Raw genomic sequence first — 25,707 nt, forward strand, 5'->3', positions numbered from 1 at the left:
TGACCTGACCTGGTCAGTGCCGGTCGCTCCACCTGCCGCGTGGCCCACCTGCGTGTGCCAGTCCCCGTTGCCGCCGCCACTGCCGCCACTGCCAGTAACGTTTGTTTGCTTGCCTGTATTCCGTATTGTATTGTACTGTATTCTGTATTGCCTGTATTCTGTGATAGATAGTATTCTCTCTCCCCGTGCTTGTGCCTTTGTCTGTTGCCCCTGCCCCTGATTGTACTCTGCTATCTCCGTGCTGTTGTGCCCCCTGTTTGACTGTTGTGCCCTTGCTTGGATTCGGTCCTCTCCTCTCGTGCTCCCGCTGACCCACCCCGCTCCCCGCTCCCTGTCGCTGCTCCCCTGCGGCCCCTCCCCCGCTCCTTCAGCCTCTCCTGACATCGCTCCCCTCCCCACTCGCCACCCCGATCCCACCTCCCAGCTGCTCCTCCCTCGCTCCGCCCCTCCCACTACGCCATTTATGGAGGGGTCCACGCGTACGCGCAGCGTTCACGTGCAGCGGGCACGCCGATTGTGCGCCGAAGGCGCGCCAAAGGCAAGCCCGTCTGCGCCCGTCCGCGCCTAGACCGCGCCCAGCGCCAGACCTCCTGGCCCCCGCAGATGCCATATCTCCCGCCGGACGTACGACGCCCCCACCCTCAGCGCACTCAACACCGGACGCCTCCCCGGATGCCATCAAGCCACCCCAGGACGCACCCACGGACCCTTCACCTGCCAAGCCTGCAAGTTCACCAGCATCCAGACCCGCAACCCACCCGCACCTGCCAAGCCGAGCACCTACAGCAACCACCTGAAGTGCATCCTGCTCAACACCCGCTCCGTCCACAGACACGCCGTGGAACTTTGGAACCTGCTCGACACCACATCCCCGGACGTAGTCTTCCTCACGGAAACCTGGATGAACGCCTCCTCATCGCCCGACATCGCCATCGCCATCCCGGACGGCTACAAGATCATCCGGCGAGACCGCGCCAACCAGACTGGAGGAGGAATCGCCATCGTCCACAAAAACACCATCCGCATCTCGTCCAACTCCGAAGACACCCTCACAGCCGCCGAACATCTTCACTTCCAGATACACACCGACCCCAAGACCACACTCAGAGGCACCCTCACCTACAGACCCCCAGGACCTCGCACACAATTCAGCGAAGACATCGCAGACTTCATCAGCCCACACACCCTCCCCTCCGCCGACTACATCCTCCTCGGGGATCTCAACTTCCACCTGGAGAACAACAACGACAACAACACCACCACCCTCCTGGACAACCTCGCTAACATCGAACTCAAGCAACTGGTGAACACCCCCACCCACTACGCCGGACACACGCTTGACCCAGTCTTCACTTCCAGCAAGCACGTCTCCTTCAGCCACTCTACGGGACTTCACTGGACAGACCACAGCTGCGTCCACTTCAGCTTCAGAAAGAACACCACCCACCACCACCCGCAACAGGTTCCCCGCAGAAACTGGAACAAGATCACCACCGACCACCTCACTGCATCACTGAACCAGAACCCCCCCGCCAGATCAACGGACCCCAACCAAGCAGCCCTCAACCTCGCACAATGGATCACCAACTGCGCCGTCGACCTCGCACCCCTGAAAACCCACCCCAGCAGGCCCGGAAGCAAGAAAGCCCCGTGGTTCAGTGACGACCTCAAGAACTCCAAGAAGAACTGCTGCACCCGCGAGAAAGCCTGGCGAAAGAACCCAACCACAGCCAACATGACCGCCCTCAAGCACGCCACCCGCAAGCACCACCAGCTGATCCACACCACCAAGAAGACAGCATTCAAGGAACGACTAGACAACAACGCACACAACAGCAAGGAGCTCTTCAGCATCGTCATAGAGCTCTCCAACCTCAGCGCCGGAAACAACGACATCACTACCTCGCAAGACCTCTGCGACTCACTCGCCACGTTCTTCCACAACAAGATCGCAGACATACACAACAGCTTCAGCGAACAGACCACGCACCCAACCACAGAACCAACGCTCCCCACCACCTCCCTCCACGACTGGACCCCAGTCAACACCGAAGACATCATTCGGACGATGAACACCATCCACTCCGGATCACCAACCGACCCATGCCCTCACCACGTCTTCAACAAGGCCGACTCCGTCATCGCACCCAAACTCCGAGACATCACAAACTGCTCCTTCGACACCGCCACCTTCCCGGAGAGCTGGAAGCACGCCGAAATCAGCGCCCTCCTGAAGAAACCATCAGCAGACCCCACTGACCTCAAGAACTACCGCCCCATCTCGCTGCTCCCGTTTCCTGCCAAAGTCATCGAGAAGACCGTCAACAGACAGCTGGCCGCCTTCCTCGAGACGAACGGATCCCTCGACCACTCACAGTTTGGCTTCCGAGCCAACCACAGCACCAAGACCGCCCTCATCGCAGCCACTGATGACATCCGAACCCTGCTCGACAACGGGGAAACAGCGGCCCTCATCCTCCTGGACCTCTCCGCAGCTTTCAATACTGTCTGCCACCGCACCCTAGTTCAACGCCTCAGCAACGTCGGAATCCAAGAGAAGGCACTGGAGTGGATCATCTCGTTCCTCACCGGAAGAGCCCAGAGAGTCTGCCTCCCCCGTTCAGATCTGAGGCCACCGAAGTCATCTGCGGCGTACCACAAGGCTCATCACTCAGCCCCACCCTCTTCAAAGTGTACATGAGCCCCCTCGCAGCCATCGCACGCCAACACAACCTCAACATCATCTCCTACGCCAACGACACCCAGCTGATCCTCTCCCTTATCAATGACCCCGCCACCGCCAGAACTAACCTACACGAAGGGATGAAAGAAGTGGCCGAGTGGATGAAGAACAGCCACCTGAAACTGAACTCGGACAAGAAGGAAGTCCTCATCCTTGGATCAACACCTTCTGCCTGGGACGACTCCTGGTGGCCCCCGGCCCTAGGCAGCGCACCCAAACCAACAGACCACGCACGCAACCTTGGCTTCATCCTGGACTCTTCCCTGTCAATGACCAGACAATTCAACGCAGTCTCGTCTTCATGCTTCAACATCCTACGCATGCTCCGAAAGATCTTCAGATGGATCCCCACCGAAACCAGGAAGACGTTCACCCAGGCTCTTGTCACCAGCCGACTAGACTACGGAAACGCCCTCTACACCGGAACCACAGCCAAACTGCAGAAAAGACTCCAACGCACCCAGAACTCCTCCGCACGACTCATCCTGGACATCCCCCGCCACAGACACATCTCCAGACACCTGAGAGACCTGCACTGGCTCCCCGTCAGCAAAAAAATCATGTTCCGCCTCCTCACCCACGCACACAAAGCCCTCCACGACCTGGGCCCCAGGTACCTCAACAACTGCCTGACCTTCTACACTCCCACTCGCCAACTACAATCGACCATCCAAGCCCTCGCCGCCATTCCACGCATCCGAAGAACCGCCATGGGAGGAAGATCCTTCTCCTACCTGGCAGCCAAGACCTGGAACTCCTTCCCCATCCACCTCCGCCTCACCCAAGACCACCTTTCCTTCAGGAAGCAACTGAAGACCAGGCTGTTCGAGCAGTAGCGCCCCCCCCCCCCCCAGCGCCTTGAGACCCTCCGGGTGAGTAGCGCACTATACAAATTTCTTGATTGATTGATTGATTGACCGTCCACCTGAGATACCTACAATAGTCCAACAGTCAACTGCAGGTTCTCCTTCATAATCCAAAGCCACACTCAGTAGGCACTCCACAGGTCCAGGCCAATACACTAATATGCACGTCTACCATCCAACACCCCGTTGCCCGCAGTCCGTCCTGCCACCCTTGGCCTGGACACCATTCATGACATCCACAGTACAACTGCATGCGGCTGAAAGTTCTCATACCTCTTTACACAGATCCTGGTACTCCCTCCGTGGACACCTACATATTACCCATGATCTGTACACCTCCAAGTGACTCTTCAGTACCGGTCTGTAATTGCAGTATTGTAAGCCAACCCCCCCTTCTGCATTTTGTAACCATCACAGGTGTGTATTGCTATCCATGTATGTAGTTGTTGGAATATTGTGACCTATGTGTGTCCTCAACCGGACTCAGATCCCAGTGTGTGGATGGCTGCAGTTTGTTCAATACTCTTGTATTATTTCCATGTACCCACACATATGTTTTTGCATCTAGGTACAAAACGTCACCACTACTGAGTATTATGTTATTTACATTTATTTACAGATCTTGTGCGTGAGAAGTGGGTAGGTGCTGTACAAAAAGGGAGGGAATCCAAAGTTAACAGCTGGAGATTTGATGCCTTACAGTTTGAGTCAACAGAGTCCAGGCCACCGTGCTTGGCATCATTGGGCACATGGCGACCAGCAAGTCCATGTGGGCAACTCAGAAAGTCAATGAGGTGATGCTGTTGCACATGAAGCAGGAGGCCAGACCAGGTGACCTGGGAGTTGTGCATGGCCCTATGCCTCTCAACGTCTTGTCCGTGGACGACCCACCTTCCTTGGGGGACCCTCACATGTAGGCCTTGACGATGCGTGGGATGCTCCGTCTGGCAAATCCTCCTCCTCCTCCTCCCTCCCTGTGCCTGTTGTTGGTCTTTGCCTTGATGTTTCTGGCCTTGTGACACTGGGAGAGTGCTGCATGTTGGCAGCGATCAGACATAGTGATTGGTTAATTTCCCTATGCACCGTCAGGAGCTCATCCAGTCTTGCCTCCATCCGTCCCTGGTGTTGTTTTTGACTGGCATGTAGCTGGGCCTGCTGATCTGTCATTTTTGTTGAGGGCCTCCACTACCAGGCTAAACTCCCTGGTGTCCCGCCGGTATACATCCATGATGTCTCTGAGTTCTGACATACTGGGCCCTGGAGCTGGCTGGTCAGGTTCTCGCCTCCGCCTTGTGCCACTCCCACCACCCCTGGCCCCCTGAGCACGGCCTGCGTTTTTGGGCACATCTGGTCGACGGGACCCATGAGTGCTGGCAGAATGTCTGACATAATATCGACAGACAGAATATCGAAATACAAAAATATCGGCACAAAAATATCGACATCAAAAATATCGGAGTCATATCTTCATAAAGGTAAGTACAAAAATATCGAAAAAATAATATCGTAGTACAAAAATATCGAAATTAAAGATATCGTTTTTTAAAATGTATTAATAATAATGTAAAAATAATTTTAAAATACATATAATTTTACAAATATTAAATAAAAATATTAAAACAAAATTAAAACGAATACATATACATTTAAAATAAATAAAACACTTAATAATTTAATGTAATTTTCTTTTTTTTAATTTCGTTTAATTGATTTAATGTAAAAAAAAATTATTTTTACCCTGTACGCCTGTACCCCAAAAACCCAAAACTGACCCTGAACCCTAAAAATTTCCCTGTACCCCAAAAAAAAACTGACCCTGAACCCTAAAAATATCCCTGTACCCCAAAAACCCAAAACTGACCCTGAACCCTAAAAATATCCCTGTACCCCAAAAACCCAAAACTGACCCTGAACCCTAAAAATACCCCTTTACCCAAAAACTGAAAACTGACCCTGAACCCTAAAAATACCCCTTTACCCAAAAACTGAAAACTGACCCTGAACCCTAAAAATACCCCTTTACCCAAGAACTGAAAACGGACCCTGAACCCTAAAAATACCCCTTTACCCAAAAACTGAAAACTGACCCTGAACCCTAAAAATACTCCTTTACCCAAAAACTGAAAACTGACCCTGAACCCTAAAAATACCCCTTTACCCAAGAACTGAAAACTGACCCTGAACCCTAAAAATACACCTTTACCCAGGAACTGAAAACTGACCCTGAACCCTAAAAATACCCCTTTACCCAAAAACTGAAAACTGACCCTGAACCCTAAAAATACTCCATTACCCAAAATTAATTAATATTATTAAATTACCAATTAATTATTCATTAACAATAACAATAAAGTAAATATATTAGCACATTAGCTGTAATTAATTTAATTTAATAATTAATATTATTTTTCCCAATTAAATAATTAAGAATAACAAAAAATTATATATAAAAAATACTCTAATTAATGTAAATAACTAATTAATATTAATTAATTACCAACTAATTAATAATTAAAAATATGTACAAAATTATATTAATTAATTAACTAATTAATATACATTAATTACCAATTAATTATTAATTAAAATATGTACAAACATATATTAATTAATTAATTATTATTAAATTACTTCCCACCCTATTCCCCTATAAACCCATAACCCGCTACAGAACATATTTATCAATTAATCAATTAATTAAAATTAATTAAAAATTAATTCTCAATTAATTAATTAATAATTCCTACTAATTAATAATTAATTTAACATAATTAAATTACTTCCCACCCAATTCCCCTATAAACCCACAACCCGCTACAGTAGTAAAAGACAATATTTAATTAAATTACATTAAAAATAAATAATAAAACATAATAAATACAATATAATATACACTAAATTTATTTAAAAATGGATATTAGTAACATCGAAGTTATTATTTCGATATTATTGACATCGATATTTGAATCTTCGATATTACTGATATCATACTAATATCGATATTAAGACTGTTGATATTACTTACCTTCGATATTTTGTCCCATCGATATTTAAACTTCGATATAATTGTATATCGAAATTTAAAACTCAATACTTTGTCTGTGTACCGTGCTGGCAGTTGTGATGTCATCTGCCACCTCGTGGGTGCCCGGCGAACCGTGTCCCTCATTGTCAGACTGGCTCTGTTGTGGATGATGGTCAGGGCTCCCAGATGTCTGCTGGGATGTGGCGGGAATGGGTGTGGTGGTTGGTACAGATGTATCTGATCCAGCTGCTGCATGGGTTTGGGATCCAGAGGGGCCTGGTTGGTTGGGGTCAGCCACGGTGTGTTGAGAGACGTCGCTGTCGTTGGGGTCAGGGTCTTGCTGAGCCTGGGACAGGGATCCATCTCCCCCCTGGTTGGGGGTAGTTTCCACATGTTCCTCTGTGGGTGTGAGAGACAAACACTGTTAATGCACTATCATGCAACATCCAATTGTAATAACCATTGCTGTTAGCACTGTTTACCTGCTTTGGATTGTTGTAATTGTTCACTTGTGTATGGGTATGTTGTGGTATGAGATTGACATGTGCTCAGTGGTGCTTTATTATTATTATTATTATTATTATTATTATTATGTTTCTTACATAGTGCCAGAATCGACCCCCGAAGGGGTATCTCCGCGCTTGCCTTGGGAACCCGTCCTGGTTTTTCCCTGTGAGATAGCCCCTACAGGGCATCCCCAAGGTGAAAACCAGGCATCCCGCCGCGGGGGGGCCATTGTGGAGATTAAGCAATTAACGAGTCCGTGGACATTTGAGCTCAGCACCCTGCCGCGTCGGGGATCGAACCCTGGTCCCGGGTCTGACCTCTGCTTCAGGGTCTGCCTGCTCTAACCAGTGAGCCACACTTCTCCACATGTTGGGTACTGTTTACGGTGACTGGCAGAGCCATTGCTGTGGCTTGTGCTGCAACCACCACACAGATCCAGCAGTGTTCTGTGTGGCCAATCTGCACAATGCTGTGTCAATCCTAATGCCTGGTTAAAGCATGCACAGGGTTGTAATGCAGCCTGTTTATGATGCGGACTGAGTGGAATTCTGCTGATTTCATTCTGAAACTTTTGAGAGGTGTTGCTGTGCCGTGACGTCCAACCACTGCCAACCCCCAGGACCAGTACACCTACTTCTGGCAGAGGGCTTTAGAACGTGTCACTTCTCCAAGATGCATTACCTTCTCAATACCCAGGTCCCTGGTGCTACTTGAGTGCATCCACAGCGTCACAAAACTGTGGCAACAGCATTGTGTGAGTGCCACAATGGACTTGTGATTCAGCACTCTCCTTTTTTTATTTATTTTAAATTTTTTTAAAGCGCAACATATACCTGTGGGTGTCTTGGCGCTGTGACTCTGCTAAAGATCTCTGATTAAGCATTATCTCCATTCGGAAGTGATACCCTGGACTATTATTGGTCAAACAACCAGGTTTTCAGCAGTTTCCTAAACTGAAGTAGTGAGGGTGAAGATTTAATTTCCTTTGGAAGACTATTCCAAAGTCTGGCCGCGGTGTTAGTGAAGCATCTATCGCCCCATGTGACCGTCCTGGTACGTGCCACTACCAGTAGATGCCTCTGTTCAGATCTTAAAGATCTGTTAGGTAAATAGTGGAGAAGTTTCTGTTTGAGAAACGCCGGGCCATGACCGTTAAGAGCTTTAAAGGTGAGGCACAAGGTTTTAAATCTGATGCGATTTCTCACCGTTAGCCAGTGGTAGTTCCTGATTCCTTGCTTGATGGAGTGAAATTTAGGAGTGCCCGATAGTAGCCTTGCTGCAGCATTTTGAATGAGTTGCAGCTTGGCTACCACCCGTACCTGCGCATTTGCAAATAATCCATTGCAATAATCCAGAGAGGAGAGTACCAAGGAGCTCACCACTGTTTTTCTTGCGTTCTCTGGAAGATAAGGTAGGATTTTTTTGAGGAGCCTAAGCTTGTAAAAGGCCGATGAAGCTACCTGATTAGCATGGCTAGAGAAGTTGAGCTTGTCATCAAAAATGATTCCTAGATTCCTAACCTTCTGCACAGGTTCTGGAGGGGCTCCGAGTGGAGTCGGCCACCAAGTGGTAGACCACTGTGGAGATAACTTTCTAAAGATCATTACCTCAGTTTTATATGAGTTAAGACGTAGACAGTTCTCCGCCATCCATTCCTTGATTGCCAGCATGCCTTCCTGAAACCGAGCGGATACTTCATCGCCATCGTTTTTAATGGCAATCACCAACTGGGTATCATCGGCGTATGAGGTCAGGCTCATCCGGTAGTATTTGATAACCCTAGCTAAGTCCGACACATAGATGTTAAAAAGTGTCGGACTTAGGGATGAGCCTTGTGGAACGCCACATGGAAGGGGCGTGATCAGCGGATTGAAAAGATCCCAAGGTCACTGCTTGTGTTCTGTTGGACAAAAAAGAAGACAGTAGATCCTTGGCCCTTGAGTGGATGCCCATTTCTTCGACACGGTCAATCAAGATGGAGTGATTGACCGTGTCGAAGGCCGCAGAAAGATCCAGCAGGACCAGCACCGCTGTTCCTCCTTGGTCCCTGATGGTCCTAATATCATCGGCAGCCTTTATGAGTGCAGTCTCTGTTCCATGCAGTTTTCGGAACCCAAACTGAGAATCGTCCAGAAGGCTGTTTTGTTCGATGTATTCAGATAGTTGTTTATTCATAGTTTTCTCCACTACTTTGGCCAGGAAAGGCAGGCTGGCAATTGGTCTATAATTTTTCAAAATGGTTTTATCTAGACCAATCTTTTTCAGGAGGGGTTTCAATAATGTGTTTTTAATTTGTCAGGGAAGATCCCTGATTGGAACATGGCATTGCAAATTTGGGTGATGACTTCGCTTACCAAGTCGATTACTGGGGTGAAAATTTTTGGAGGGCAGGGATCTAAGGCTGAGCCTGTTTTTATCTGTCTCATGAGATCTATTATCTCCTCTTTCGATACCTCCCTGAATTTGGAAAAAGAGCAATTGGGGGCTTTTCTTAGTTGTTTAGGTTTCATGTTAGTATCAGTTTTTTGTTACTGAAAATTCAGAGTATATGTCATTTATTTTAGAGAAGAAAAAGCCAGCCAATTCATTACAGAATTCCTGTGATTGGGGAGGACTCATGTCTGCCGATTTTTTGGCTTGGATGCGTCATCAGATCAGTATTTTTTATGTTATATTACATGACGATTGTGACAGTGGTGCACTCCATTGCCTGTCCCCACGGGATCAGTTCCTGTAAGGGGTGTGTGTCACACCCCATGCTAGTAGTTTGAGTGTGATCTGCAAGTGGGCATCCCTCGTGGTGTGTCTGTCCACCCATGAAGCATGCTGCCATGCTAGTGGTTGTGAGTTCCTGTGCAGGATACCTGACCTTGCCCTGGTGTTAGTGTTTGCACTGGTCACAGGATGCCCTTGTGCTGCCTACATCAGGGCCCAGTGTCCGATATCTTGTCAGTACTTTCACGGTCCATGTGCATTGAGCATGGTGCATGGGTGTGTACCTGGGCTATATGGGTTGAGTGCAGCCTCCTACCCTACACCTTGCACCCTCTCACCCTACCCCTTGCAGACATCTGGCACTCCCCTTGCACCCACCCCCATACTGTTGGGCACTGCTGGGAGTCATGGCCACACACCCCATACTGTTAGGCACTGCTTGGAGTCATGGCCACACACCCCATACTGTTAGGCCCTGCTAGGAGTCATGGCCACACCCCGCTCACACCACCCCCATACTGTTGGGCACTGCTAGGAGTCATGGCCACACGCCCCACACCACCCCCATACTGTTAGGCACTGCTGGGAGTCTTGGCCACACCCCCCCACACCACCCACATAGTGTTGGGCACTGCTGGGAATCATGACCACAGCCCCCCACACCACCCCCATACTGTTTGGCACTGCTGGGAGTCCCCCCATGTTAGATGAGTTGTTTGAATGCTCACCAGGCTCCACGGCTCTTTCTATTCCATGAACTTCCACCTGTGGTAGCAGAGCCATCACTTTCTCTTCCCAGGGATGGTATTGTGGAGGTCTGTGGGGTCCACCACCTCCAGTGTGGTGTGCACAGGCGTAGTCTTGGTCCATCTTCTTCTTGACCATCCTCCACAGATCGTACCACCTGACGTGGCATTCTTGCCTGGTGCGCCTGATGGGTGCAACAACATTCACCTTATCAACTATCCTCACCCACAGGTATGTTTTGTCCGCTATGCTGGTCTGTCTGACCAATGCGCCAAACAGCTGTGGCTCAACTCTGATGATTTCATCTGTAAGGATCTCCATCTCCGGGTTAGTAAACTTTGGATTCTTTGGTGTGGTCATGGTGAGGGATGTTTGTGATTGGGGTGGTGAAGGTGTGTATAGATGAGGGTGTGTGGGTCTGATTGTGAAGAAGGTGGTGTGTGTGTGAATGAGATAGGGTGTATGTGTGAAGGTGTATGGCTGCAGTTGTTGGTGTGCTATCAGTGTCTTTGCGCAAATAGGTATGTGCAAAGGATGATGGGTTGTATGTGTGGGCCCTTTTATTGGTCAATTTGTGGGTGTGGCTTTTATAGAATGTTTAGTGGGTGTGTTATAAGGGGCGGGTGTGACTTGGGCCCTCTGTTTGCATGTGGCCAGGACATTGTTTTCCTATGGTGTATGCACAGTAGACATGTTTTGTGGGGTTGTGCAACTCTTTTGCACCCTGCTTGTGCTGGTGTCGGGGTTTGTGTGCGCTGTATTAGTGGGGGGGGGTGCAGTTTGTTTTTGTTGTTGCTGGTTCATTAGGGACGTTTTTGGGGTGTTCGCGTATGCTTTATTGGGTGATGTGCGGGTCGTATTTGATGGTGCGGCTGGCTGTTACGGTCCGTGTTCTGGGGGGGGGGGGTTGTGTGCGCTTGATTGAAGGGTGTGCATGTCGTATTTACTGGTGCAGCTGGCTGTTGCTGTCCGTGTTCCGTGGAAGGGGGTCGTGTATGCTTGATTGAGGGGTGTGCCTGTCGTATTTACTTATTTACTGGTGCAGCTGGCTGTTACGGTCCGTTTTCTGGGGGGGTCCGTGTACGCTTGATTGAGGGGTGTGCGTGTCGTATTTACTGGTGCGGCTGGCTGTTACAGCTGTTACCTTTGCTTATCAAATGAAAAAACATATTTCCCTAGCCTATGTTCCTGTAACAGACGTTGCTGAACACTATAACCTATTAATAGACAGCCCATACTATAAACGAAACGAAGAAAAACTGATCCCTATGCTTGACTACTTCGAAGATACATGGATAGGAAGGCTACACCGATCTGGTCATAGAAGACAACCTAAATATCAAATTGCTGGTGGAATGTCTACCTTAGCACCCTAAATAAGGAAGCAAAAGCAAACAACACAGTTGAAGGATGGCATAAGGTCCAAGCAACCACAGGCAGAGGAACACCTTCCCTTCACAAATTAATACAATCCCTACAAAAAGAGCAGATTTACCAAGAGCTCCGAATGGAGCAATCAGTAACAATGATAGGACCAAAATTAACTAAACAAACCAAAAAAATGTATAACACACTCCAAAGCTAAGTTACCCTCTATCCAACTAAAAAAGGACTAGAATATCTCTCAATAATAGCTAAAACGATTCTATAAAATATATCACAACTATACATCCAACGTTAGCCACTTCTAAATATAACTGTTCCTACCTTTGTTATATCTAACAAATTGAAATTAAATTATCAAATACATTTTAAACACATACATAAAATGTATTAGGATAATTTACTTTCAAACTGTTACATATAGTGTAGCAATACAACAAATTAAAACAGCTTACCCACCCAAAAACATGTCTTTATATACTTACAGTTTCAGTCGCTGCTTTAAAAGTAATCCAATGATGAAAAATCCATACCAAAGCGTTCAAAATGTCCATACAATCCAAGGAAGCCCCAAAAAAATGAAAAAATACAAGCAAATCCATGGCGACTCCTCTCCAATGTAATCCACAGGGTATACCCTCCAAAACCCGAAAATTGTTATTTAAAGAAAGAAACGCTTCTGGAAAACCCAAAAAACAAAGTATTTGTGTAAAAATAAAAGTATATAATACTCGTCACACTACTTTAAAAAAAACGGACCTCCTACAAAAACTGAAAGGGCGATGACAACCTGAAAAATATAAAAAAACATACCCACCCACATAAATACACCAATACACATATAAAAATACATATTTGTACTATAAACATATCCATTTAGTAACATTTGAACATATAAGCACTAGCACTAGAGCGCGGTAAACACTAAGGGGTCCATTATGATATCGGGCGGATTGCCTCCACTAGGCTGGCGGCAGCCACCGCCAGCCTGGCGGAGGCAATCCGCCCTATATCATAACCAGATTTCCCCCCCACCATATTAGGATGGCGGGGGGGACCACGGCAGATGGAAAGACCATCCACCGCTTTTCCGCCCCGGTCGTCTTGCGGCCGAGGGGGAAAAGGAATAATATGGTGGCGGTGTCTGATAGACACCGCCAGCCATATTATGATGTCTGGTTTTCAGTGCCTTTCTGTGGCGGCAATGCCGCCACGGAAAAGTAAGCGGTCTTCACTCTGGGGTTCCCCTGCGGGCCCCCAAAGAGAAGTACAGGTAGTGGGTGCACATGGGGGGTACCTGTGGTACCCTCCTTCATTGTCATTTATAAAGCGGTAGGCACCACGCGGTGCCTGCTGCTTTGTAAATGACAATGTGAAAGTGCATTTTCAGCATTGTGGCGGGCGGTGCAGAGAGCACCGTCTGAAAATACAGGATGTGCCCGCCACTGTGGCGGGCATATCCTAATAGCACCTCCGGGACCCCCGCCCTTATGGCCGGCGGTCCCAATTTACGATGGGATGACGGGCGGGCAAAGTCCGCCCGTCATCCTAATAAAGCCCTAAATATTGTACACTCGAGCTAACACCTGAAACACAATCTAGGATTGATAATAGAATCCAACTAACCCTAAAGACACCACACATAAACTTAAATTCACTTTATTAACTTATAAAATAAAATAAAAACAAACTTACCCTCTACAACGCGACACAGCATCCAACCGCGAGCTGTTCCAGTACCAAATCAGACAAAATAACATTACGCGGTTAAAAAATAGTCCCTCTATATATGAAAAGGCTATTTATTTTCTATTTTCCAACACTTAAAAATGAAAAATATAGTGTTACATTATATATTATTTTTAATTATACGTTTTTTAAATAATTATAAAAATATATTTGTTTAAAAAAATTATTTACAATGTTATTTAACTAACTGTTGAAAAGAATATATTATTTATATGTACACTTTATAATTAATTTAAATGTTGAAATTACTTTTATAATTGACTTTGTGTTACACATTATGCTTATAAATATGTTAATGTTATTATAAAATTTACCTATGGTTTTAAAATTATTCCTCATTATTTACCTCTGTAAAAATTAATATTATTTATATTTTCAATATTAATTTTATTAATTTCTAGATTAAACTGTTACCATTTTGTAACCAACAAAAATTTTACTATTTTGAATTCTTTAAAAAATGTATCTATCAATGATCTCTACTTTAAAATATGAAAAATTGTATGTACAACAAATATAACAAATATTTTCAACATTGTTATTATTAAAATATTTCTATTTTCTATATGATTTAAAGTAATTGTTATTAAATAAATTGTACACTTTGTAATTATATTTGGTATGAAAAATTACATTTTCAATATAAGTGAATAAACATAAAAATTATTTCACTGCAATTTATCAATGTTTTTAACATACACATATTTATTTGCTATTATTTTTTTTAATAAAGACTATTGACTTACAAAATTATACTTCAAATAAAACATGTTCCTCTAGTTCCCATTTGTTTTTAAATCTTAATAAACTGTTTGTAAATGTTTCCACTTAAACATGTGTGTGTCTACTTTTCTTATTATTGAAATAAAATATAATTGAAATATTATTTTACATTATTTATTGATTATTTTTTAAATTTAATACATTTTGTGATTTCTTCATCGGTTTATTACTAGTCTAACAATAATTATAATTACTACTATAGTTATTATATTTTGATACAAATAATAATTGTAGTATTCTGCCAACAAAAACGTATTTCTCTACAAAGTTTTTGATATTCCCACACCACCAAGTATAAACTCTGAGAAGGTGCTGGACACTAAACCCATATAAATTACTATTCCCACTCCACCAAGTACAAACTCAGGGAAGGTGCTGGACAGTAAACCCATATAAATTACTATTCCCACTCCACCAAGTATAAACTCAAGGAAGGTGCTGGACAGTAAACCCATATAAATTACTATTCCCACTGCACCAAGTATAAACTCAGGGAAGGTGCTGGACAGTAAACCCATATAAATTACGATTCCCACTCCACCAAATATAAACTCAGGGAAGGTGCTGGACAGTAAACCTATATAAATTACTATTCCCACTCCACCAAGTATAAACTCAGAGAAGGTGCTGGACATTCAACACTTATAAATTACTATTCCCAATCCACCAAGAATAAACTCAGGGAAAGTGCAGGACATTCAACCCATATAAATAACTATTCCCACTCCACCAAGTATAAACTCATGGAAGGTGCTGGACAGTAAACCCATATAAATTACTATTCCCACTCCACCAAGTATAAACTCATGGAAGGTGCTGGACAGTAAACCCATAAAAATTACTATTCCCACTCCACCAAGTATAAACTCAGGGAAGGTGCTGGACAGTAAACCCATATAAATTACTAATCCCACTCCACCAAGTATAAACTCAGGGAAGATGCTGGACAGTAAACCCATATAAATTACTATTCCCACTCCCCCAAGTATAAACTCAGGGCAGGTGCTGGACATTCAACCCATATAAATTACTATCCCCACTCCATCAAGTAAAAACTCAGGGAATGTGTTGGACAGTAAACCCATATAAATTACTGTTCCCACTTCACCAAATATAAACTCAGGGAAGGTGCTGGACATCCAACTCTTATAAATTACTATTCCCATTCCACCAAGTATAAACTCAGGGAAGGTGCTGGACAGTAAACCCATATAAATTACTATTCCAACTCCACCAAGTATAAACTCAGGGAAGATGCTGGACAGTAAACCCATATAAATTACTATTCCCACTCCCCCAAGTATAAACTCAGGGAAGGTGCTGGACATTCAACCCATATAAATTACTATTCCCACTCCATCAAGTAAAAACTCAGGGAATGTGTTGGACAGTAAACCCATATAAATTACTGTTCCCACTTCACCAAATATAAACTCAGGGAAGATGCTAGACATTTAACCAATATAAATTACTATTCCCACTCCACCAAGTATAAACTCAGGGAAGATGCTGGACAGTAAACCCATATAAATTACTATTCCCACTCCACCAAATATAAACTCAGGGAAGGTGCTGGACATTCAACCCATAAAAATTACTATTCCCACTCCACCAAGTATAAACTCAGGGAAGGTGCTGGACAGTAAACCCATGTAAATTACTATTCCCACTCCACCAAGTATAAACTCCAAGAATATGCTGAACACTAAACCCATATATCTTACTATTCCAACTCCACCAAATATAAATTCAGAGAAGGTGCTGGACATTCAACCCATATAATTTACTATTCCAAGTCCACTAAATATTTATACATTGAAAGTGCTGAACATTAAAAGCATTTTTATAGATTTTTTATAATTAATATTTTTTTAATATTATTTTTAAAAACTTAACAATAACTACATTTGAAATTCAAAATTTCATTTAGAAATTAAAATGTATTTAAATTTACTAAATGTTGATGAAAAAAAATGTTTTAAATTAGTTTGGAATATTTGGATATAAAAAATGTATTTATATTATTGTTTTTTTGTATTTTAAAATTTATTTTTACTAATGTAACATTTCTTAAATACATTTATTTTCAAATGTCGTTTTATTAATGATTTTATATTAATAATACACAAAATACACCCCTATAAAAAATAACATTCCTAATACAACAACCACACTTTATCAAATGAAAATTTTCATTTTCTTAAATAAAATTCACTTTTTTTAATACACTCACCATCCTATACCCCTTAAAACTCACAACACACCCATACATTTTTTTATACATTTTATTCGAAATAACCAATTTTTTATATTTTAATAATCATATATTTTATAACAATCCCCACACTATTCCCCAAAAACCCCACAAAACATCCCTAAAACATAAAATTTGGAAAAAAAATAAAATTTAAAATTAAATTCTAAATTTAATTTCAAAATATTTTAAAACACTTCCCACCCTGTTCCCCCAAAAATACACAACCCACTCCTAAAAGAAAAATATTTTATACAATTAAAAATTTCAAATTAATTTCAAAATTGAAATGTAAACTTTAAAAATAATTTCTAAATTTAATTTTTACAATTTGTTTGTACACCTCCCACCCTATCCCTCTAAAAACCCACAACCCGGTCCTAAAACATATCATTTTTAACAAATCCCAAATTTAAAATTAATAAATAAAATATTTAACAATTTTAAAACACTTCCCACCCTATTCCCCTAAAAACCCACAACCCGCTCCTAAAATAAAAATATTTTATAAAATTTAAAATTTAAATTTATTTTCTAAATTTACATTTACAATATTTTAAAACACTTCCTACCCTATTCCCCTAAAAACCCAGAACCCGCTTCTAAAACATAAATTTTACAAAATTGTACAATTCTAAAACTTTTTTGAAAACTATTTAATATATATTTTAAAACACTTCCCACCCTATTCCCCTAAAAACCCACAACCCGCTCCTAAAATGTAATATACATTTTTAGCTCAATATTTTTTTTATATTTACATATTTTATAACATAAATTAACATACATAAATATTATTTTAGAGAAAAAAATAACTACTACAACATTATAAACATTCTACATATCACAAATCGATATTCTGACACTCGATATTTTGACTTTCGATATTCTAACACTCTTTATTTTGACATTCAATATTTTTAACTAATACAAATAAACAATATTTTGAACACTCGATAGAAACTACTCGATATTTTTTACTTCGATATTTTTTTTTACACTTACAAATCGATAAAATTGACATCGATCTTACTTACCTCGATATTACTGCCATGTCAATATTCTGTAGTCGATATTCTGTCCAGTCGATAGTAAAAACTCGAGATTTCGACTGCACACCCTCCGCTACAACCCCAGCACACTCCACGCACTCAACACTGGACGATCACACACCTGCTGCCTGGCTGCCCCAAAACGCACACAAGGACCCTTCTCCTGCCGGACCTGCAGCTTCCCCAGCATCGACCCGCCAACCCACCGACCAGGAAAGAATCCAACTACCTCAGATGCTTTTTCTCAACACCCGCTCCGCCTGTAAACATGCCGTGGAACTCTGGAACCAACTTGACTCAACCTCCCCAGATGTCGCCTTCCTGACTGAGACCTGGCTGAACCCCTACCGGCACCCGATATCGCCATAGCCATCCCGGACGGCTACAGGATCACCCGTAGGGACCGCACCAATGGAGTAAGGGGAGAATCACCATCATCCACAGGTACACTCTCAGAGTCTCAACCAAAACCGATGACACCCTCAGCACCGCCAAACATCTGCACTTCAAGATCCACACCGATCCCAACACCACCCTCAGAGGAACCCTCGTCCACAGACCTGCCAGGCCCTGACCACAGTTCAGCGACTCCATCGCCAAGTTTGTCAGCACACACACCCTCGCTTCCATGGACTACATCCTCCTCAGGGACCTGAACTTCCACCTCAAGAACAACAACAACACCATCTCCACTATCCTGATCGACAACCAAGCCAACCTCAGACACAGACAACTCGTCACAACACCCACTCTCTCTGCCACACGCTTGACCCCATCTCCTCCACAAGCTCCCACATCTCCTTCAGCCACACCACCGAACTCCAATGGACTGACCATTGATGCATCCACTTCACCTTTCGGAAATCCACCACACACAACCACACCCAACAGATGCCTCGCCACTGCTGGAGCAAAGTCACCGAAGACCAGCTAACCACCAACCTTGCCCAGAGCCCACCCGCCAACCCCACCAACCCCGACTCTGCCACCCCCAACCTCAAAGAGTGGATAGATGACTGCGCAAACACCCTCGCCCCACTCAAGAAACCACCCTAACAGCCCCACCAGCAAGGAAGCCAACTGGTTCACTGAAGACCTCCAGGCCTTCAAGCAAGCTTGCCAAAAGCTAGAGAAGAACTGGCACAACGAACGAACACCGGACAGCTACGCAGCCCACAAGAACGCCACCCGCAGACACCACCACCTCACCAGATCTGCCAAAAGGGCCTCCTTCGAAGACCGCCTAGACAACAACACACACAACAGCAAAGAGCTCTTCAACATCGTGAAAGAACTTACCAACCCCAGCTGCAACACCAGCGACATCCCACCTTCGCAAGAGCTGTGCGACTCGCTTGCCACCTTCTTCCATCGCAAGATCGCAGACATCCACGACAGCTTCAACGCCACGACTGCCCCGACAACCACTGAGACCTCCGCCCCCACAACCACCATTCGCACCAACCGCCTGCTCTCCTGGACCAACATAGACGACAACACCATCAAGATTATGAACACCATCCACTCTGGTTCCCTGTCAGACCCTTGCCCACACCACATCTTCAAATAAGCCAGCACCACCATAGCACCCCATCTCCGGAAGGCCATCAACTTTTCCTTTGAGACAGCTACCTTCCTGGAGAGCTGGAAGCACGCCGAGATCAACGCCTTACTCAAGAAGCCTAAGGCAGACCCCAAAGATCTCAAGAACCTCCAGTCCATCTACCTGCTCCTTTTCCTGGCGAAGGTCATCGAGAAGACCGTCAACAAATAACTGATCCGCTACCCGTCCCAGTCCAGGTTCTGCAGCAACCACAGCACCGAAACCGCCCTCATCACCATCACCAAAGACATTAGGACTGTGCTAGACAACGAAGAAACCGCGGCCCTCATCCTCCTGGACCTGTCAGCCGCCTTGGACACGGTCTGCCACAGCATTCTACGCACATGCCTCCACGATGCTGGGATCCAAGAGAAGGCCCTGGACTGGACCACCTCCTTCCTTTTCGGCAGAACAAAGAGCTTCTGCCTCCCCCCTTCCGCTCTGAAGCCACCAAGATCATCTGCGGTGTACCTCAGGGCTCATCCCTCAGCCCAACGCTGTTCAACATCTACATGGCACCGCTTGCCCACATCGCCCGACTGCACGACCTCAACATCATGACACTCAGCTGATCCTCTCCCTCACCAAGGACCCCCACATTGCCAAAACTAAACTCCCCGAAGGAATGAAGGCCGTCGTCGAATGGACGAGGAACAGCCAGCTGAAACTAAACTCAGACAAGACAGAGCTCCTCATCCTCAGATCTACCCCCTCGGCCTGGGACGACTCCTGGTGGCAGACCACACTAGAAACAGCTCCAACACCCACCGACCCGCACGCAACCTAGGGGTCATCCTTGACTCCACCCTCTCCACGACTAAGCAAGTCAACACCGTCTCTTCCTCCTACTTCAACACCCTACGCATGCTCTGCAAGATCAACAAGTGGATCCCCACAGAAACGAGAAGAATGGTCACCCAGACCCTCGTCAGCAGCAGGCTGGACTATGGAAAAGCCCTCTATGCAGGAGACACGGCCAAACTCCTGAAACGGCTGCAACTCATCTAGAACGCCTCTGCATGCCTGATCCTCGACATCCGTCGACGTAGCCACACCACACCCCACCTGAGAGACCTGCACTGGCTCCCCGTCAACAAGAGGATAACCTTCAAGCTCCTCACCAACGCTCACAGGGAACTCCACAACACCGGACCAGCGTACCTCAACAGACGACTCTGCTTCTACACCCCCACCCGAAAGCTCCGCTCCACCGACCTCACCCTCGCCACAGTCCCCCGCATCCGAAGTGCGAGCTCCGGTGGTAGATCATTCTCCCACCTCGCCGCCAAGTCCTGGAACACCCACCTCACCCACCTATGACTGACCCAAGACCTGCTGACCTTCTGAAGACTCCTCAAGACCTGGCTCTTTGAGCAGTAGCAGCATCCCCCACCCCCCAGCGCATTGAGACCTTCACGGTTAAGAGGTGCGCTTTATAAATGCTATGATTGACTGATCCCCATTTGGTAACCTCCCCAATCCAGGGCTCCTTGCCACGGCCAGCAGCTGTTTCCTGTATCAGGACACCCAAAACCTCAGACACAGTTCCCACACATCATTCCCCGCCACATGTCCAAATGGCCACTTCCACAAAATGCAAATGGTTGAAGTGCTGAGCTTCAATGTGCGCAGGTTGAATGCACCCGCAAAATGACTGACAGTCCTGTCTCTTCTCAGAGACTCGAAATGTGGCATTTGCCTCCTTCAAAAGACACACCTCGCGAAAAAAGGCTGGTTCTGTGACCTGCCAAGCATTTTCATCCTCAGTGCCCACAAAGCGAGCGTGCGTGGCAATCATGCTGCCTACAAGTTCCAAGGACATGTTCTGCAGGTAGAGATACAACTACTCGGGAGACTACTCGCCTTACGGATATCAATAAACAATCACACATACACCCTAGCTATCCTATATGCACCTTAGTAAAACCAGGAGCAATTTATCCTGAAAGCTCTGTGCCTGTTCACTTTCACACCTGATGCAGACATCCTAATATGACGAGACTTCAATCTTATCCCTGACACCACACTAGACCAATCGACTCAGAGAGAGACAGGTCGGAGCACTCACACCGGGAAGCTGTTGCTGGCTGCAAGAGGTGGGCCTCTCCGATGCTTGGAGGGTCCAGCTCACAGCAGAAAGAAACTATACTTTCTATCCTGCATCCCAACTGACAAACACCTCTAACAATGACTTTTTCGCCACTCCTTGTGTCTTGGTGGCCATCACACAGATGGAGGTGGGCGTTATATCTCTCTCCAGTCACTCTGCCTTTTTGATGTCCTTTTGTATGCTGAGACATGTTGTGACTCATAGACACTGGCAACTAAATGAAACAATCATGTCATGATTCCACACTCAAAGAAGTACAGAAGGAGGCCCATGACTTTCCAAAGTCTAATGATGCCCTGAACACCTCCATTGCTGTGCTCTGGCAAACTTTGAAGATGGTTATTGGAGGGACCCTCATAGCTATTTCCACACAGCTGAATAAAACAAGAAAGGCCAAATGCTCCTCGTTGGAGCACCAGGCCCTTGACATTGCACATAAACAGGCAAAGCAGACTGGGTCTCAAACAGTGCTGAGACAACTAACAATAGCTCACAAACAGCTCAAGGCCCTTGACACAGATAGAACAGAATATGCTCTTCTTCATTCAAAACAGAAATATTATGCTGGAGGGAACACGGAGCCAGGAGGCCTCATAGACTCGGGCACAGATGCACCAACATCGGATAGAAGAGATCAACATGCAGACAGGACATACGGTGCAGAACTATGATGAAATTGCACTTGCCTTCAAGTGCTTCTATGCTAATCTCTATGTGGCAGACACAGTGAATCCAGTGGACACTGATGCATATCTTGCCACTACCCACGTAACCCAACTCCTGCAAGCCCTAGAAGCTGAAACACGCGTAGAGGAGGTCCTATCAGCCATAGCGAAATTACAACCAGGGAAGGTCCCTGGGTTAGACGGATTCCCCCCTAGCTTTTACAAAGCATTTGCCAATCAATTGACCCTCCTCTTCAAGTGCCTATACAACTCCTGGGCAACCGATGCCCTTCCCAAGTCCAGGAGGGAAGGCATGATTAGTGTGTTCCCCAATCTCAGGAAGAACACAAAGAAATGAGCATCTTACTGCCCCATTTCCCTACTGAACGTCGATGCAAAGCACTGGCATCCTAGAAACGCACCTCATCCCATTCATGCAAGGCCTTATTGACACAGATTAGACCAGATTCATACTGGAGAGGAGATTTAGTGACAATACCAAACACCTGTTGGACCTTATCAACAATGCACACCGCTCCAGAACTCCTGCACTCGTTATGTCGATCAACACTGAAAAAGCATTTGACTGGGTACACTGGCCATTTCTGTTGCAGGTGCTCAACAGGATAGGCTTAGGTCCCCACTTTGAACATTGGGTGTTTCGTAATTACACTGGAAATATGGCCAGAGTAGGGGGCATTACCTCAAGAGCCTTTCCTGTCACCTGAGGTACACGCCATGTTGCCCCCTCTCACCACGTCTTTTTGCCTTATGCATGGAACCCTTAGCGGACAGAATCCGAAGGGCCACACACATCAGAGGTATCACTATCAGCCCAGAGAAGCACACAATAGCCCTATCCGCAGATAACGTCATGGTCATTCTCTTGCAACCCTTCTCGTACCTGCCAGCACTACTCCGGCAACTGGAGAGTTTTGGCTTTGTAGCCACATTCAAAGTGAACGTCCAGAAATCTCAGGTGCTCAATCTCACCAGCCCACCATAGAACAATGTTCTTCTAGACAGACAGTTCCATTCACATGGGCAGACTCCTTGGTTCCTTACCTAAGAATTAAAATATGCTCCACACTTAGGAAAACACTGGAACATAACTACGCAGACCATTTGTATCTTATATTTAAGAAAGACACCCCCTTCAGGCCACCCCACAGATTCCTCACAAATTACAGCAGTCGATTGAGGTCTATATCTGCGGTAAAAAACCTTGCTGGCCCAGAAACAGTTTTATTTATCAGCAGCACAGGGCGGCCTAGGAAAACCCAACCTCACTAACTGTTACCACGCAGTCTAGCAGTGGTACATGGTGGAGTGTATAGGATCCTCACGAGGAAGCACTGGTGCTTCATGGATCAATCTATATCCAGGCTACATATTTGGAATATCTCTAGGCTTTTAACCCCTTCCATGCTCATGACGAGCTCAGCTCGTCATGAGGCACACTGGAGCTGTGCTCATGACAAGGTGAGCTCATCATGAAATGCTGCTTTTCAAGATTTTCAAGCACAGGACGGGAAAAGCCATAGCAGCCAAGGTGTTAAACAAAAACAGCCAGCAGAGGTCTCTATCTCACCTGTCACTGATGCTATGGTAGAAGCATGGGATAGAGTCATCACACTTAAAAACCTGTCAACACATGTCTCCCCTTTTTACGCCAAACATGGGCAACACTGAGTCCCCCCTCATGACTAGGAATGCATACTCTGCTTACCAAACGGCTAATTGTAAACGAGTGGGCAACCTATTTGACCACAAAGGCCTCAGGTATTCCCCACAACTCCAGATCTTTCGTGGGCTTCCCGCCGAGGAGATCGGACACAACAAAGCACTCAAACGTTTGGTCTCCAATTCCTCAATTCACCCCCTAGCAGTTAGGCCTCTCACAAAATTTGAGAAGTGGCTGCTTACTAGACATGACAATATGGGTCTTCTCTCAGACCAACAAACCAGCAAATTTGACTGAATCCCCGGGGCAAAGATGATGGGAGGATGAACGGGAGCAAACGTTCATTCCTAGGGAAAGAAAGGATAAACTGTACAGAGCCCGCACTTCATCCTGTGGTGCAGCGGGGTAGAAGGCACTACTTAAGGTTGCCCATCATTGGTATTAGCCCCCCACCAGAGTGGTCAAATGGAAGAACTGTAGCTCGGATGCTTGCTGGTGCCACTGCGGCCACACTAGCAAACCTCCTTTGGCAAGGCCTTAAACTACAGGGATATTGGGGAGTTGTGCTTAAGGACATTCATGAGATTTTCAGCACAGATACTCCCAATGTACCCAGTTAAGTACTCTTAGGGCTTCCAAAAGCCCTGACATACAAACTGTTTGAAACTGGGTTAGTGGTTGACTGGTGTGTAAGGCATAACCAAACCCCAAATAAGCCTGTGCTCAAATCCCTTCGAGTTTGGCGTGGAGCAATCAGGCTTAAATTATAGGCAATGTGTAAAGTATTTGTTCAACGATTCAAACAGTAAAACAGTGGAAACACCATAGAAAAGACCGTACAAGAAACATAGAGCTTAATTTATTAAATAAAACAAGACCAAAACAACATAAATCCAGTTATGAGACCCGGAGATGTTCAATTCTAAAGATTTAAGTCAAAATAGTGCCAAACAGCACAAAGCACCAACTGTCAAATCTCGTTGCACCGGACCATAACAAAGTCACAATTACAATCCCACCACGATAGAGCACAGACTGGCAACAAGGACCCAGTTAGGCCCACTGAACAAAGTGCTTTAAATCCTGGTTGTGGAGCATTGCATGGATCTGCGTTGAAGATGAGCCAATGTAGCTGAAGTGATGCATCCATTCTGAGATGCTGAAAAACTATGTGCGAGGTCCTGTTGCATTGTCATTGAGGATCCTGTCAATGGGGTTTGCAATGCGAAGTCCGGTGTCGGCGATGTGGCGCACAGATGGGAATGCGTTGATTCTGTGGTGCTGCAAGGCTGCAATGTGGAGTCCGGCATCATTGTGAGGCCATCGTCGGTGAGAAATAAAAAGGTCCTGGCTATGGGTGTTCCATGCTTTGAAGTGGGGAGAAACTTCTAGAGACATGCCTTTGAAGTGTACAGATGCCCTGCCCTGGCTCCAGACTAACTGAAGGGGATATGCTGCCCTTTGGGTGGAGACAGGACACAGTCTATTCAGGTGTAAGTGAGGCTATGTCCAATGTCTCTCTCTCAGTCTCCCGGTGGTGGGACGTTCAGGCACACCTAATCTCCCATTGTGTGTGGCTGTCTGAGAGGAATACACAAAAACCAGAAAACCGACTATACACAATCATTTAACCAGAGACAGGCTGCAGACATCAAATGGATAAGATAAGAATATGTTATTTTTCTAAATGTTGTCTTTTCAGAATTGTAATTTAAAATCTGACTTCACCCTAGTTTAGGATTTTAAATTAGGGTTTCAGATGCACTACTCTTGAACCAGACATATCTTCCCATTTGAAAATTACACTCATAAAAGTTGCGG

The sequence above is a fragment of the Lissotriton vulgaris genome, chromosome 5 (genome assembly GCF_964263255.1).
Source record: "Lissotriton vulgaris chromosome 5, aLisVul1.2, whole genome shotgun sequence".
Taxonomy (NCBI): Eukaryota; Metazoa; Chordata; class Amphibia; order Caudata; family Salamandridae; genus Lissotriton; species Lissotriton vulgaris.